Source organism: Bos javanicus, chromosome 8, assembly GCF_032452875.1.
Source record: "Bos javanicus breed banteng chromosome 8, ARS-OSU_banteng_1.0, whole genome shotgun sequence".
NCBI lineage: Eukaryota > Metazoa > Chordata > Mammalia > Artiodactyla > Bovidae > Bos > Bos javanicus.
The window spans coordinates 112,910,511-112,926,353 of record NC_083875.1 but is presented as its reverse complement, the minus strand read 5'-3'; the positions used below and the strand labels follow the sequence as shown (position 1 = coordinate 112,926,353).

Sequence of the window (15,843 nt, the reverse complement as noted above, 5' to 3'; positions counted from 1 at the left end):
GTTGGGTTCTTTGTTTTTGTGATGTTGAGTTATATGAGCTGCTTATATGTTTTGGAGATTAATCCTCGATCAGTTGCTTCATTTACAATTATTTCTCCCATTATAAGGGTTGTCTTTCATCTTGTTTATAGTTTCCTTTGCTGTGCAAAGCTTTTAAGTTTTATTAGGTCCCATTTGTTATTTTTATTTCCATGACTAGGAGGTGGGTCAGAGAGAATCTTTCTGTGATTTATGTCAAAAAGGGTACTGCCTGTGTTTTCCTCTAAGAGCTTTATAGTTTCTGGCCTTACATTTAAATTTTTTAAGCGCTGAAGGTTTGAAAACAATCGTAGGGAGGATGGGGAAAGGGCAGGATGCTATTATAAGGTCCTTATGGTTATATGGGAGGTCATGTATTACCTGAAGGCAGACCATGGAGATTGTGGTAAGTTGAAGATGTGTAGTGTAAATTCCAAATCAGACACATGCACATTTAAAAAAAGAATTATAAAGTTAAAAAGGAAAAAGAGCAGAAAATATTAAATAATAAAATTATTGACTCTAAAAGGCAGGGCGACAAGGAAAAAGACAGATGAAACTAAAAAGCAGTTATTAAACCATAAGGATAACTATGTTACATTCCATTTTAATGGCTTCAGCCCCCGCGTTAGAAGACAGAGGACGCAGGTTGGGTAGAGGCAGCAATGGCGGCTTTTGCTGTAGGTGGTTGTCTGCTGGGGACATTGTAATTAGGAAAGTCACGTCCAACGCGTCCTCCCGCCTCCCTGGGCTTCCTCTGGCCTCACTCGCTGTGTGCATCTCATCCTCGACTCTGAGTGAGGCTTCCTGTTTCTCTGGATGCTTCTGAGACTTCCCCTGGGTCTTCGGACGTCAGCAGTATGACCGTGGTGTGTCTGGATGTATTCTGTTGTTTTTCCACCTTGGTGATCTCCCGTTAAGAGCACAGATTTTTCAGTCTGAAGTGTGTAGGCAACTCTATGGAGCTCTTTTATAAAGACAACTCTTTAATAAAATCTGTCTTACAGATTTCTCCAGAATTTCCAGTGCAATTAATTTCTGCTGAGACTCTTCTGTCCGTGCTCACGTCCAGCTTTTCTGATGGGTTGTTCCTGACTTTTTATGCACATGCTCATGGGCAGGCATCCAGCTGGGAGTGTCAGGAGATTCAGCATTTCTCCCCATTTGTACAGCCTTCCTTTCTTGTGTCTCAGTTCGGTGCTTTGACAGGTAAGAGTGAGGGCAGTGACACCCCAGGGGCTTCCTGCTGGTGAAGGGCTGTGCCTGGTCCATCCGGGGACGTCCTGGACCCCGTGATGGGCTCGTCCGCATCTCTGCAGGGCGCCTCTCGGCTCAGTTGGAAACCTTTGTGGTTCACTCTGTGCACTTGATGTGACCTCATTGAAACCCACCTTTCCTTGTGTGTAGCCTTGTTATTTCTCAAATAAGTAACTGAATTGTCATGCTTCTTGTTTTGCTTACTCATTAGTGTCCTGTCTTGGAGACTTCCAAATCCCCTCTGCAGCCTCAACACTTCACTTTAATAACGAGTGACCCCAGTGGTGTTGTCTAGGAAGTGAGTTGTTGCAAAGCAGATGCTGTTAGAAATGAGACTCTGCTGACTAGCTATGTACAAGAATCTGAAAGATGCAACATACCTTAATTTTTAAAATTATACTTTATATTTAAATAATTGTTGTTGTTGTTCAGTCACTAAGTCATGTCCGACTCTTTGCAACCCCATGAACTGCAGCACGCCAGGCTTTCCTGTCTCACTGAGTTTGCTCAAAATTATCTCCATTGAGTCAGTGAAGCTATCTAACCATCTTATTATCCTCTGCCGCCCTCTTCTCGTTTTGCCTTCAATCTTTCCCAGCATCAGGGTCTTTTCCAGTGAGCTGGCTCTTCACATCAGGTGACTGAAGTATTGGAGCTTCAGCATCAGGCTTTCCAGTGAATGTTCAGGGTTGATCTCCTTTAGGATGGACTGGTTGGTTCTCCTTGCAGTCCAAGGGACTCTCAAGAGTCTTCTCCAACACCACAGTTCAAAATCGTCAGTTATTTGGTGCTCAGTCTTCTTTATGGCCCAACACTCACATCTATCTGTACATGACCACTGGAAAAACCATAGCTTGACTACACAGACCTTTTCAGCACAGTGACGTCTCTGACTTTTTATGTGCTGCAGTCCATGGGGTCACAAAGAGTCAGACGCAACTGAATGGCTCAAACTTCTAGGCTGGTCATAGTTCTCCTTCCAAGGAGCAAACATCTTTTAATTTCATGGCTGCAGTCACATCTGCAGTGATTTTGGAGCCCGAGAAAAGGAAGTCTGTCATTGTTTCCACGTCTTCTGCTTCTATAATATTTTCCATGAAGTAATGGGACTGGATGGCACCATTTTAGTTTTTTGAATACTGAGTTTTAAGGCAGCTTTTTCACTCTCCTTTCTCTCCTCATCAAGAGGCTCTATAGTTCCTCTTCCCTTTCTGCCGTAAGGGTGGTATCATCTGCATATCTGAGGTTGTTGATATATCTTCCAGCAATCTTGATTCCAGCTTGTGATTCATCCAGCCTGGCATTTTGCATGATGTACTCTGCATCAAAGTGAAAGAGGAGAGTGAAAAAGTTTGCTTAAAGCTCAACATTCAGAAAACAAAGATCATGGCATCTGGTCCCATCAGCTCATGGCAAATAGATGGGGAAACAGTGGAAACAGTGGCTGACTTTATTTTTCTGGGCTCCAAAATCACTGTAGGTGGTGACTGCAGCCATGAAATTAAAAGACGCTTACTCCTTGGAAGGAAAGTTATGACCAACCTAGACAGCATATTAAAAAGCAGAGACATTACTTTGCCAACAAAAGTCCATCTAGTCAAGGCTATGGTTTTTCCAGTGGTCATGTATGGATGTAAGAGTTGGACTATAAAGAAAGCTGAGCACCAAAGAATTGCTGCTTTTGAACTGTGGTGTTGGAGAAGACTCTTGAGAGTCCCTTGGAAGGAGATCCAATCAGTCCATCCTAAAGGAAATCAGTTCTGAGTGTTCATTGGAAGGACTGACGTTGAAGCTGAAACTCCGATCCTTTGGCCACCTGATCTGAAGAACTGACTCATTTGAAAAGACCCTGATGCTGGGAAAGATTGAGGGCGGGAGGAGAAGGGGACAACAGAGGATAAGATGGTTGGATGGCATCACCGACTCAGTGGAAATGAGTTTGGGTAAGCTCCAGGAGTTGGTGATGGACAGTGAGGCCTGGTGTGCTGCAGTCCATGGGGTCCAAAAGAGTTGGACATGACTGAGTGACTGAACTGAACTGAACTGAACTCTGCATTTAAGTTAAATAAGCAGGGTGACAATATACAGCCTGACACACTCCTTTCTCAAATTTGAACCAGTCTGTTGTCCATGTCTGGTTCTAACTGTTGCTTCTTGTTTTGCATTCAGGTTTCTTGGGAGGCAGGTAAAGTGGTCTGGTATTCCCATCTCTTTAAGAATTCTCCACAGTTTGCTGTGATTCACACAGTTAAAGGCTTTAGAGTAGTCAATGAAGCAGTAGACTTTTTTTTCGAATTCCCTTGCTTTTTCTATGACCCAACAGATGTGGGCAATTTGATCTCTGGTTCCTCTGCCTTTTCTAAACCCAGCTTGTACATCTAGAAGTTCTTGGTTCATTTACTATTGGAGCCTGACTTGAAAGATTTTGAGCATTACGTTGCTAGTGTGTGAAATGAGCGCAATGGTACAGTAATTTGAATATTCTTTGGCGTTCCCTTTCTTTGGGATTGGAATGAAAACTGCCCTTTTCCAGTCCTGTGGCCACTGCTGAGCTTTCTAAATGTGCTGGCATATTGAGAGCAGCACTTGAGCATCATCATGTTTTAGGATTTGAACTAGCTCAGCTGAATTTCCACGCCTCCACCAGCTTTGTGTTAGTTTTGCTTCCTGAGGCCCCTGTGACATCACCGTCTGGGATGTCTGGCTCCAGGTGAGTGACCACACCATGACTATCCGGGTCATTAGGATCTCCTTTTGTTCAGCCTCTTCTTAACCTCTCTGCCTCTGTTAGGTCCTTGCCATTTGTGTCGTGCTTGACATTACTGTCATGACAGAAATTTCATCCTTAGTCTCTGTTGCAAGACGGTGGATGCTCCTAGGACTTAAATTTTAGTTCTCACTACTGAAGTCCTCAGGTTTTTATGACAAGCTGAGAATAATCCTGTTCTTGCTGTAAAACAGAAAATGTTCTCAGTAAACCAACTTTGTGAGAGGAAAAACTTGCGTTGCACCAGTGAATGACTTTCTGATCGGCTCCTCTGTGCGGGCCAACCATATGGTGTTTCCGGTGAACTGTTTCACAATATGCTTGAAATTTCTACTTGAACTCCTTTTCTAAGATATCTTAGTTACATGAGATCAGTTCTCTAAGGATTCAAGCCTGGTTAGGATTAACTCAAGCATACAAAGGTTCTTTTTTAAAAGCTTTGCTAGTTGTAGTGAACAGCGATCTATTAAAACTAGACGTCGCGGTTATTAACTTTCCTGGTATGCTAGTTGGTGGTAGGAATGAAATTTGGTTGTGAGCACAATCGGATTTGTTTTCAGATTGGGGCACTTTGTGTTTTACACAATGATAACCAGGTTTGAATTGTTTGTAGGTGAGTCTGGCGTGTGACTGGCCCAACCACTGCACCGCGGACCTCCGAACTGTTTATAAATCATGACCGATGACAGCTGATGAAAAGGGACATTAAGATTATCTTGCAGTGATTTCCAAGGAGGATTCTGAATTTTAATGAGAAGCTTCCTTGCAGCTTTTAGAAACTATCTATTTGCATGCTGTGCCATGAATCAGATCCAGTTCAAGACAACATACTGATCTGTGCTTCTGTAAATAAATTTGCATTTGTTATTTGGAATTCAGTGTGTTTATAACCTTCACAGGCTATAAGTGGATTCTGGCAATCTTATCTTTTTTATTTTATTTCACGTTGGTAGATCAGTGTTGAGTATTTATAGCCATTCTTGACTACTTTAAGGGCTTTACAAACGACTGTAATAGTTTTACCACTTATACAGTGATAAGAAAGGATGTCTAATTTGGAGAAGATTTGGATAATAATTATGTTTTACTCTTACATAAAAATAAAGACAAGCTTATGAATTACATATATTTAAATTATTTTTAAATTTGACTTTTTGAAGTTTCCCATGCAATGTAATTTTCAGTTCTGTCTTTTTGACAGACTTGGTGATGTCACAGTGCATGCGACAGAAAGTGCTGTTTCAAAGCACTTAATGTCAGTGTGGCAGGAGAGAACAGCATTACGGCAACACGAATTGCACACACGTAATTGTCTTTCAAAGAACCATCGTGAAGAAGGAAAAGACACTGTTTAGAAAAGAGCACCTGGGAACATCTATTTTTGCAGAGAAAGTTCTGCCGTGTGGGCAGCCTGCTCTGTGGCCACCACACCTAGCTCTGTGGACGTGTGTACCTGAGTCACACCTGGGAGCTCAGGAGGTGTGGCTGCCCTGATGTCGAGTCATTAGACACACTTACACACACGCGCACACACACACACCACACATGGGTTCATCATCATTTGTCAAGGTCTACAGTCCATCTAGTCAAGGCTATGGTTTTTCCAGTAGCCATGTGTGGATGTGAGGATTGGACTATAAACAGAGCTGAGCGCTGAAGAACTGATGCTTCTGAACTGTGGTGTTGGAGAAGACTCTTGAGAGTCCCTTGGACTGCAAGGAGATCCAACCAGTCCATCCTAAAGGAGACCCGTCCTGGGTGTTCATTGGAAGGACTGATGCTGAAGCTGAAGCTCCAATACTTTGGCCACCTGATGGGAAGAACTGAGTCACTGGAAAAGACCCTGATGCTGGGAGGGATTGAGGACAGAAGGAGAATGGGACGACAGAGGAGGAGATGGCTGGATGGCATCACTGACACAATGGACATGAGTTTGAGCACCTCTGGGAGATGGTGAAGGACAGGGAGCCTGGGGGCTGCTGTCCATGGGGTCGCAAAGTGTTGGACGGGACTGAGTGACTGAACAACAACAACAAAATTTGCCTAGTCTCAGATTCACGACAGAGAATGAGGGGCTCTCCTTTAGTCTCAGATTCACGACAGAGAATGAGGGGCTCTCCTTTAGTCTCAGATTCACGACAGAGAATGAGGGGCTCTCCTTTAGTCTCAGATTCACGACAGAGAATGAGGGGCTCTCCGTTAGTCTCAGATTCACGACAGAGAATGAGGGGCTCTCCGTTAGTCTCAGATTCACGACAGAGAATGAGGGGCTCTCCTTTCACCCTCTCTTCATTCTTCCTGTTTTAAAGAAAATCAGAGGCTCTGTCAGGTGGGGAAGACGTCCTGTAAGGTGCTCGCTGCCTGCTGCCGTCGTGTCTGATGATGGAGTGGAGCGTCCTGGTTGAAGGGCCGCAGCTTCTGCTGGTGTCCTTTGTGTTTGAGAGAGAAGGGGATGAGCTGTCAGAACAAGCAGTTCACCTCCAGTGGGGGTTGAAGGTGTTGGCTTGTGATTCAGAACAAAGTGGTGGGCGCTACGACGTGCCGGAAAGGGATAGCGCAGTGAGATGCCCAGCCGGTCAGTCCGCACCTGGTGCGAGGTGTGAGCAGGGGTCAGAAATTCAGGAACCAAAATGAAGACAGAGGGTGGACACGGAGAAAGTCAGCCTACGTGTGTGTCCTGAGGTTTATTTATTGCTCATCATTGAGCTTTAGAATATAGTCAATTATGGGCTTGTAGATCAGTATACTGTTCAAAACTATTTGAAATACTTATTATCTCTCTGTAGTTTATTATGCAGTCAGCTTTAAAACTTAATCAGTTTCTATTATTTGGGTTTTAATGTTTTTATTTTGACTTAATTAAATTTTTGAATTTGTAAAAAATTACATTGTGGAAAATTAAAACTATAGACAAGAAAACCCAGAGAATTCTCAATCCAGTCCCTATTCACTCAATCTGGATATTTCCTGCACATGTTGGTAATCATTTTGGTTATTTTCTGGGTTAGTTTATGTTTATGATATTTACTTTTGAAAAATTAATATGTACTTTCTTCATTTTCTTATATATCCCTCACCTTACAACGTCATCCTTCAGATGGAAGTTATCAGACGTTGTGTACATGGCGTGGCGCCTCAGCTGGCCTCGAGCAGGCTCCATGCTGGGTGCTGGTGTTCCTCTTGATACCTCAGCTTGCCTTGAACCTGGGTCCATGCTGGAGTGTGGCCGTCCCCTCTTGGTTGCAGAACAGTCACTGCGTGAAGGTGCGGTGCGTACGTTCAGCAGTCCCCTACTAATGACACTGTGTTCTTTCCGGGCTTTTGGGAATACAGAAGTGTTGCAGATAGTATTCCTGCGTCTGTTGTTTTCTGTAGGTGAGGGCGTCTTGAAGTTAGAATCTTTTGAAGAGGCATCACAGGGTTGAATAGTAAAAGCACACTTCACTGGGGGATTTGAGTTTCTCTCCCTGGGGTAGTACGTTTTGCACTTAACTGAACAATTTATTTCCTTCAGGGGTTCACCACTGGAGGCTGTTGTCATGGGTTTATGTGTTTATGGGTCAGAGCTCTGATGCACGGCTTCCCAGCTGGGGCACGGGGCCTGCGCTTCTGCTGACCAGGCGTATTTTCACCTTTACCCGCCTCCTGGTTGTGCCTCCCGTGTGAGCTGTGGGTAGTCTTACCTGCTCTCCTTGTCGGCCTCTAAGCTTTCTGCAAGATGTCTGTCAAATTTTAAAAGCTACAGTTTTCCAGGGGGAATCTGAGATCAGTTCTCTGACTTAATTGTGCAGTCTTTTTCCCTTATCTGTAGTGGAAGTGCGGTGATACCATCACCTAATTAAATGCTGACTAAACACAGCGCTGATGGTGAAGTCGTTAGAGAAAAGTGTCGCCTAGGCTTCGGGTGGCTAATCCCCCGGACGGCAGGGAAGTCAGGCTGCAGTGGAGCAGGGCCGGCAGGTGATGGGACCGCCCCCCGGCAGTCCTGGGCAGAGCCTCCGGGGGCTCTGCTGTCCGCCTGTGCTGTCCGCCCAGTGCCTTCTCAGGTGTGACGCCGCTCTGTGCTGCCGTGTCAGCGCGCGTCTTGGAGCTGGTAAATGTGTTTAGAGTTCAGTTAAGGAATCAAGAAACTCCACTGCAGTGTTGTCTCCGGACGATTCATTGAGTGGTGATTTCATTTATTATCATAGCGTTACAAGCAGTAGAGACAAAGTGCAGTGAAGTGGTTCTAAAGCTTACCATTAAAACCTGAATCTGCATTAGGTAGCCGTCTGTCTTTACTTAAAAAAAGTTTGAAAGAATGCTCTTACTGAAATGCTACTCAACCACTGTTTTTAGTACCAACTGATAATAAACAAAGTGAAGGCTATTTTTGCGATTCAAAATTATGATGGTTTGCTGACACAATTAGTAAATTCCTTTGAATTTTGATCACATGGTTTGTTCTTGTATACTGTCTCATCGGAGTTTTATTTACGTCACGTGAAACTAGCTGTCAAGGTGTTGGGAATGGTTTGGACAATCATTTCTAGAATGCGGGGTTACCCGATACCCATCTATACAGGGATGTTAGCATAAGAATTTCCCCAGCACAATGGAATGATTTTAGCATTGCTTCTTCATTTGTGCTTTGAGTTGCATTTATTTGGAGAATACAAGCTATCTTCATTTCACATCTTAATCCAATTTATGTCCATCATTTTTGTAAGAAAGAGTGATTTCTCTGGTAAGAAATGTGTTATTATGTGACAGAAAAGCCCAGGACTGTTACATTCAGTGCTCTGGGTATTGAATTTTATTTTTAAACATAAACTAATGAGGTGTGTGTGGTTAGTACCACGTGATGGAGTATGTGAACCATTTATTGAAAGTTAAGGGGAAAAAACGTCTAACAGGAAGTTCTCTAATTCAACCTAATATAACATTAGGGTGGAAAATTAGCTGATTTTTCTCATGTAAATTTTCCCAGATAAAGAAACTGTATAGAATTTGGTGTCAAGTATGTACTTCTAACTACCGCAAAGTTTCTAAACTAGAACGGTCTCCGAAAGACAAGCTGATTTTCTTGACACTACATTAGCTCGCATTACCAGCACTTCAAATCGGGAAGTGTGATGACGTTAACTGGGAAAATGTAATGCCTTTCTTTTAAGTGACACACGTTAGATTTCCTTCTTTGGTTCTGATTTTACAAATGAACAGACAGGTTTGTTCACAGAGCAAACAGGCAGTTTGGTGGCAGAGTCAGCTAACAGCTTCTGAGTCAGAGCAGGTGGGTCAGGCTGTCCCCCTGGGTTCCAAGTCATGGCCAACGAGGAACATGTCTGAGCGTCCGGGAGGGACATACCTACCCAAGGACCCAATTTAATCAGGCGCATCCTCCTTCCAGGGTCAAGGGTCAAGCCAGGCCTCCCATGGGAAGTAGGGTGGGCAGTGGCCCTGTGTTGGTCTTGCAGGGACGAGACTGCATCAGGGCACATGCGTTCCACTGAGTGCCTGGCATGTGGGGCAGCTCGGGCATGAATTTAGATCAGTGTGGGAAGTGTGTGGGGGGGTGCCCTGTCCCCGTCCTGGGAGGACCAGATACCTTCTCCCTCCTGGCCTCTGCTTCCCACCCTTGGGTCCAGCCTGCCCGCCGGAGTCTGGGGTCGACAAGGCGCGTCTCATCCAGAGGGTGGAAGCACACCCACAGATCCCCCGGGCGAGTGAGGAGTCAAGGTTTCCTCCAGGAAGAGAGGAAGCCGAGCAGGAGGAGGAGCCCCCGGGAGGCTGGGGAGCCACAAGGCCCAGCGAGGCAGCAGGGGCATCCAGCGGGGCAGCAGGGGCGCCCAGCAGGGCAGCAGGGGTGTCCAGCGGGGCAGCAGGGGCGCCCAGCTGGGCAGCAGGGGCATCCAGCGGGGCAGCAGGGGGGTCCAGCCGAGCCACTGCCGCCAGGGCCTGAGCTCCGACCGCGCGCTGGGCTCACACGTGTCTCTGTATGTTTGCGCCGCCTCCAGTGACCTGAGTTGTTTTCCTGACCTCGGGTGTCTGGCCTGTTGCTCAGCTGGGCGCTTGGCTGGTCCACCTTGTCTGCCTGCTTGGACTCAGGAAGGCGAGGTGAGGCTTGGAGCCTCCCTGTGGCCCCTCCAGTGGGGGTGGACGGCCTTGACTCAGGAAGGCGAGGTGAGGCTTGGAGCCTCCCTGTGGCCCCTCCAGTGGGGGTGGACGGCCTTGACTCAGGAAGGCGAGGTGAAGCTTGGAGCCTCCCTGTGGCCCCTCCAGTGGGGGTGGACGGCCTTGACTCAGGAAGGCGAGGTGAAGCTTGGAGCCTCCCTGTGGCCCCTCCAGTGGGGGTGGACGGCCTTTCTCCTGGAATGTTCTCCTCCATTTGAACAAGGAGAGGTGCTTGAAATCCAGTAACTTGCCTGGGCATGTGGGGTGCACGTCTGGATGATGGTGAATCTATTTTTAAAGCAATTCTCTGCAGTCAGAATGTGCAAATAGATGGTGCTGAGTCTTTGTTTTGAAACATGGAGATTAAAAGGCTTTAAGTTTTTGTTAAACACACTGTTTTGTTAAAGTGTAAAATATGAATTTATGCCTCAGGTAGGTAGAAAGTTATCATGAGAATGTTCACAGCATGGGTCATGTCCCCGATCTGATGGCCACGCAAAGGACTGGTCCATGGTACGTGCTCTTAGGCTGACCGGCCCGACCCCAGTGACCATCCCTCTTGCCGGACAGCACAGTGACCCACGGTGTCCAGAAGCTTGGGTGACGAAGATGCTCTGGGGCCTGTGGGCTCAGTGGTTCCCCAAGACCCCTCATCACTGTGCCCGCCCAGCTCCAGGTATGGCCACGTCTCTGCTCCACGACCTCTGCTTCTTGACTGGACCCAACAAGTGCTCTCGGGAGCTGGTGCATGAGCTGGGAGGTGGTGCAGAGTAGCTGCAGATGTGGGAAGGGCAGTGTGTGGTCTGCACTAGAGACGGCTCTTGAGGGCAGGGGTCAGCAGGCTCTTCCAGCGAAGGACCTGATGGTGTTTCCTGCTGCGCGGTCTCTGCGGCCGGGACTCTGTCCAGCTCTTGCCGGGACAAGTAGCTGCCTCGTGTGGAGAGTGAAGAACTGGCATTGTGTATGCTAACAAAAATACTCACCAGGAAAGCATGCCTTCATTTAGCACCTTGTGCAGCAAGATGTGGAAAAGGAAATGGCAGCCCGCTCCAGTAGTCTTGCCTGGGAAATCCCATGGATGGAGGAGCTTGGTGGTCTGCAGTCCATGGGGTCGCTAAGAGTTGGACACAACTGGGCGACTTCACTTTCACTTTTCACTTTCATGCATTGGAGAAGGAAATGGCAACCCACTCCAGTGTTCTTGCCTGGAGAATCCCAGGGACGGGGGAGCCTGGTGGGCTGCCGTCTATGGGGTCACACAGAGTCGGACACGACTGAAGCAACTTAGCAGCAGCAGCGAGATGAGTCGCCAGAGAAAGTATTGACCGTGAGATCTCGCTTACACGTGTGATCAAAAAAATAAATAAAACCGAAGCCACACTTACAGAGAACAGGCTGGTGCGAGAGGCAGCGGGTAGAGAGAGAGGTGGTGAACTTGTTTTTTTTAATATATAATTTACCAAAAGAAGGCTGGAGAGACATTGTAACCTTGAAAAGGTCGCCGATAGTCAGTGTCTTCCAGAAGTGAACGAGGACAGCGTGCTGGCGAGTCCCTGCTGTTCTGGGTGGTGACCCCGCTCCTGCCGAGGCCGCCCCCCCCCCCCTTTCACCTCCCCCTCCTTTGGCATTTTAAAAGCCTCGGTCAGATCAGTCTCTGTAAGAGTCTTGGAGCCCATGCTGACGCTTGCTGTCCAAGTGGGACCTGCGGCCATGGGCGTGTCCTCCCCGTGTCTAAGGACCGATGGGGTCAGTGGTCACGGTCTGTGCTCAGTGTCCGTCAGAGTTTCTACCGTATCTTTGGAGCCATGTTACCATCTTTACAGAAGCATCCAGTCCCTCAGGATCAATCCAGTGGCCAAAATCTTTACAAAGGGTCTGTTCCCATCTTACTGTGAGGATATCTGTGCATTACTCGTTTCTGTTAGGAATTTAAGCAAGATGGCTTCATCTCGTTGTAACTACATTCTCACAGAGTGAATCAGTAAGTTTCCACTACCAGATTGGAAAAAAAAGAAGAAACTGACAACAAATAGATTATTGTGGCAAAACATGCGCTTATGGCTGATTCTTCAGAGGAAGAAGATGGCGGCTTCTCCACGCCTCTTCCTGGAAAACCTTCCCGGGAGGATGTCAGGGGCTGGCCTGCCCTTGACCTCAGAGCTCGGAGCAGCCCCGTCCTTCCTCAGGTCAGCAGCTCCCATCGGGTGGTCTCGTGCTCACGCTTGCTGCTGCTGCGAAGTCGCTTCAGTCGTGTCGGACTCTGCGACCCCACAGACGGCAGCCCACCAGGCTCCCCCGTCCCTGGGATTCTCCAGGCGAGAACACTGGAGTGGGCTGCCATTTCCTTCTCCAGCGCATGGAAGCTTAGTAGCATCCCAACTAGGCATTTGTGCCATTTTCTTTTGTAATATTGTGAGTTAAAATGCAAAGAAATTCAGTGCAGTAAAGAGGAGAACCTGTCTTCTGAGGGACTTAGTTATTGAGTGTCTCAGCCGTATGAATGTTTTGACACTTGCAGCTCAAGTTCAGCTGAACCCTGCTGCATTCAGTAACAACAGCTCGCGGCACCTAGAGTGAGGAGTGTGTGCCTGCTTTATCGTCAGAGTCCTCTCCACGAGATCCCGGGCACACTCGGAACATTTAGACGCGTGGGGCGTATTCCGTTCCCACGGACTGTTTGCTCTTTCCAAATGAGCCTGTATTTTGTTTCTACCTTTTTCCAGACTGAAATCCTTATTCAGACTGTTCGCCTGACAGTCACTTGCTCTTTGCAAACCTGCAACTTACTGGAGAGCATGTGGAACCTGGTGTAGACTGCTTGCTGGAAGCAACGATATCTCCTAGTGCTAATGAGAGTCTTCACTCTCACTTTTGGGGTCAGATAAATCCCCACTTATAGTATATAAAGACTTGTCTTGATAACTTCAGCAACAGTGTCTGAGTGACTGACAGCTGAACCTGGTAATAATAAATGGTAATTCATTAATTTTGTTGTGATTGTTTCAATGTCTTTTATGACTTAAATGCATGTACACGTCTCTTTTTTTTAAGATTTTTCTCACAATTGGATTTCATTTTAAAATGCACTTTAAGGAAGTAGATGTCTATTTTAAATAACACTGAAATGCTTTTTGTGTGTCAAATCCAAGTTATTCAAATGGTATTCCATTTTGTTGAGTCTTTTGATCTTTGGGGCTTATTATAGCAGTCTATTTTTACAGAAATAGAAATAATTCAACAGCATAAGAGTCCTACCTTTTTTCCCTTCAAAAAATGCATCTTAAGTAGGTCTTTATTGACAGATCTCGCTTGTTGCCTTTGACGGCTGTAAAGTCATGGGGATGGATGGTGGGGGTGAATCTGATACCCGAGTGGTAGTTACAAGGTCAGTTTCGCTGATTAAAGTCTGACTCAAATTTTGAAGCCGACGATTAGAGTACTTTATCTGACGTTTTCCTCGGATCATGGAAACCTACAAGCCCTGCCTCTCTCCACCACGGGCAGCAGCTGTGTCTCCGGGCACCTTCCTCCCTGTGGGCAGCGGCTGTGTCTCTGGGCACCTTCCTCCCTGTGGAAGGACGGGTGTGTGTTTAGACCCCCCCGTGTCCGTGTGTGGAAAGCTGGCTGGACGCTGCCTGCACTGCCGAGCCCCGTCAGGCTGTCCTGGGTCAGGGCTCTGGACTGGATGGATGGGGGAGGGTGTCAGTCACGGGGAGCTGAGGTCAGGGGCCCTGGCTCCAGCCCAGAGCTGCCCACGGGCCCCGTGCTGCCCCAAACCCACGGTCGCCCCCTCCCTGCCTTTTGCCTCCAGCCCCCAGGAAGCTTGATCCTTTCTCTTCCTCCTGTTTCCAGGTGGGTCGTCCTCAAAGCTCCCTGCCCTGAGAGTCTCCCAGGGAGTTTCCAGACCCCGCTCCTCCTGCCTGTGACGTGTGGGACCCCCGGGCAGTGGTCCCTGAAGCTTGGCCAGGATGCCTGTTTGCGGACCCGCACCTCTCCTGAGATCCTGTCCTCAGCCTTTCTCCTCCTTCCTCCCTTCCTCCTCCACAGCTCGGCCCCAGCCCCACCAGCCCCAGCCTCTCCCTGCGGCTCCTGTGTCCCTAGGCCCAGAGAAGTCCTGGGGCTCCGTATGGAGTTTCTCTCCCCCGTTGCCAGCCTCAGGGTGGATCTACTCATCCCGTGAATCTGTTGATGCCAGGGAAACCTTGTGTCCTCAAAGACGAAGTTCCCTTCTTTGTGTCCCAAATTAAAATAATTTGGATCTTTCCTTGGAAATTGGCATCACTCCTGATGGCAGTATCAGTTCACAAGAGGTGACGGAAGCCGTCATTTCCGAGGCGGTGGGACTCATGACAGCGTAGACATCCCGCCCCTCGACTCTTCCGCTGACGATGCCTCCTGGGTGGACAGAGCTCGGCCTCGGAGGTGGACAGAGCTTGACCATCCAAGGTGGATAGAGCCAGGCCGTGAAGGTGGACAGAGCTCAGCCCTCCGGGGTGGACAGAGCTCGGCCTCGGAGGTGGACAGAGCTCGGCCTCCAAGGTGGACAGAGCTTGGCCCTCCGGGGTGGACAGATCTTGGTCAGGTGGACAGAGCTCGGCCTCCAAGGTGGACAGAGCTCGACCCTCCGGGGTGGACAGAGCCTGGCCTCCGGAGTGGACAGAGCCTGGCTTCTGGGGTGGACAGAGCCCGGCCTGCAAGGTGGACAGAGCTTGGCCCTCCGGGGTGGACAGATCTCGGTCAGGTGGACAGAGCTCGGCCTCCAAGGTGGACAGATCTCGACCCTCTGGGGTGGACAGAGCCCGGCCTCCGAGGTGGACAGAGCTCGGCCTCCGGGGTGGACAGAGCTTGGCCTCCGGGGTGGATAGAGCTCGGCCACCCACAAACGCGATGGTCTCTGAGTTTGCTCCGTGTTCATTTTTATTTTTCTGTCAGCTTTCAGTCAACGAGGCAGGTGGATTTTCAGCTGGTGCCGATGTTCATTTGAACTCAGAGGTTTACAGAAAGCGGGTGGGCGCGCGTTGTCAGGAGCCCCGGAGGTGTGGTCCCTGCAACGCTGCCCTCTCCCCAGGCCCCCGTCCCTCCGCCCGGGGCCATGTGCATCACCCTCAGCGGGTGCTTGGACGGAGAGCGTTCAGCCGGAGTGCGTGTGACGGTTTCTCCCACGTAGTTTTGCTTTTTGTGCCTTGTTAGGAAAGCCTTCCTAAGCCAAGAATATATTTATTAAAATCTTCAATTCATCTTTAACACACCTGGAATAGAGTAAGGGTCCAGCTTACAGCTTCCTCTTGGAGTTCATCGTTGTCCCGATGGTGTTTATTTTTTGTTCCTCACCGTCAGCGACGCCCGCCAGCACCCGAGGGACTCCTGCTGGGCTCTCCTGTGTTCTTGTGGTCGTTTTTCCAAACTCTGTGTCATTTCCCCCCACAATTTCAATTATTATGAATCGACAGTGCTGTATTCCTTCAAGGACAAGATGCAGTGAACACCAACATACCCTGCTGTTTCATGTTCGACTATGAAGAGTAAGGCTGCCAACGAAATGTTGAAAGAACATCCTTTGTAATGCACTCCTTGACTTCATAGACGCTAAATTATGAACAAAAATCCATGTTAGAACCAGTGGCAAACCTCCCACCACTTCCTTTCTG

General features: G+C 48.1%; 1 protein-coding gene across 1 annotated transcript in view; it reads left to right on the top strand.

Moving 5' to 3' along the window:
- The window catches only part of SNTG2 (syntrophin gamma 2), a 119,394-nt gene that overhangs the window by 23,377 nt on the left and 80,174 nt on the right, over positions 1-15,843 (top strand). The window lies entirely within an intron of this gene.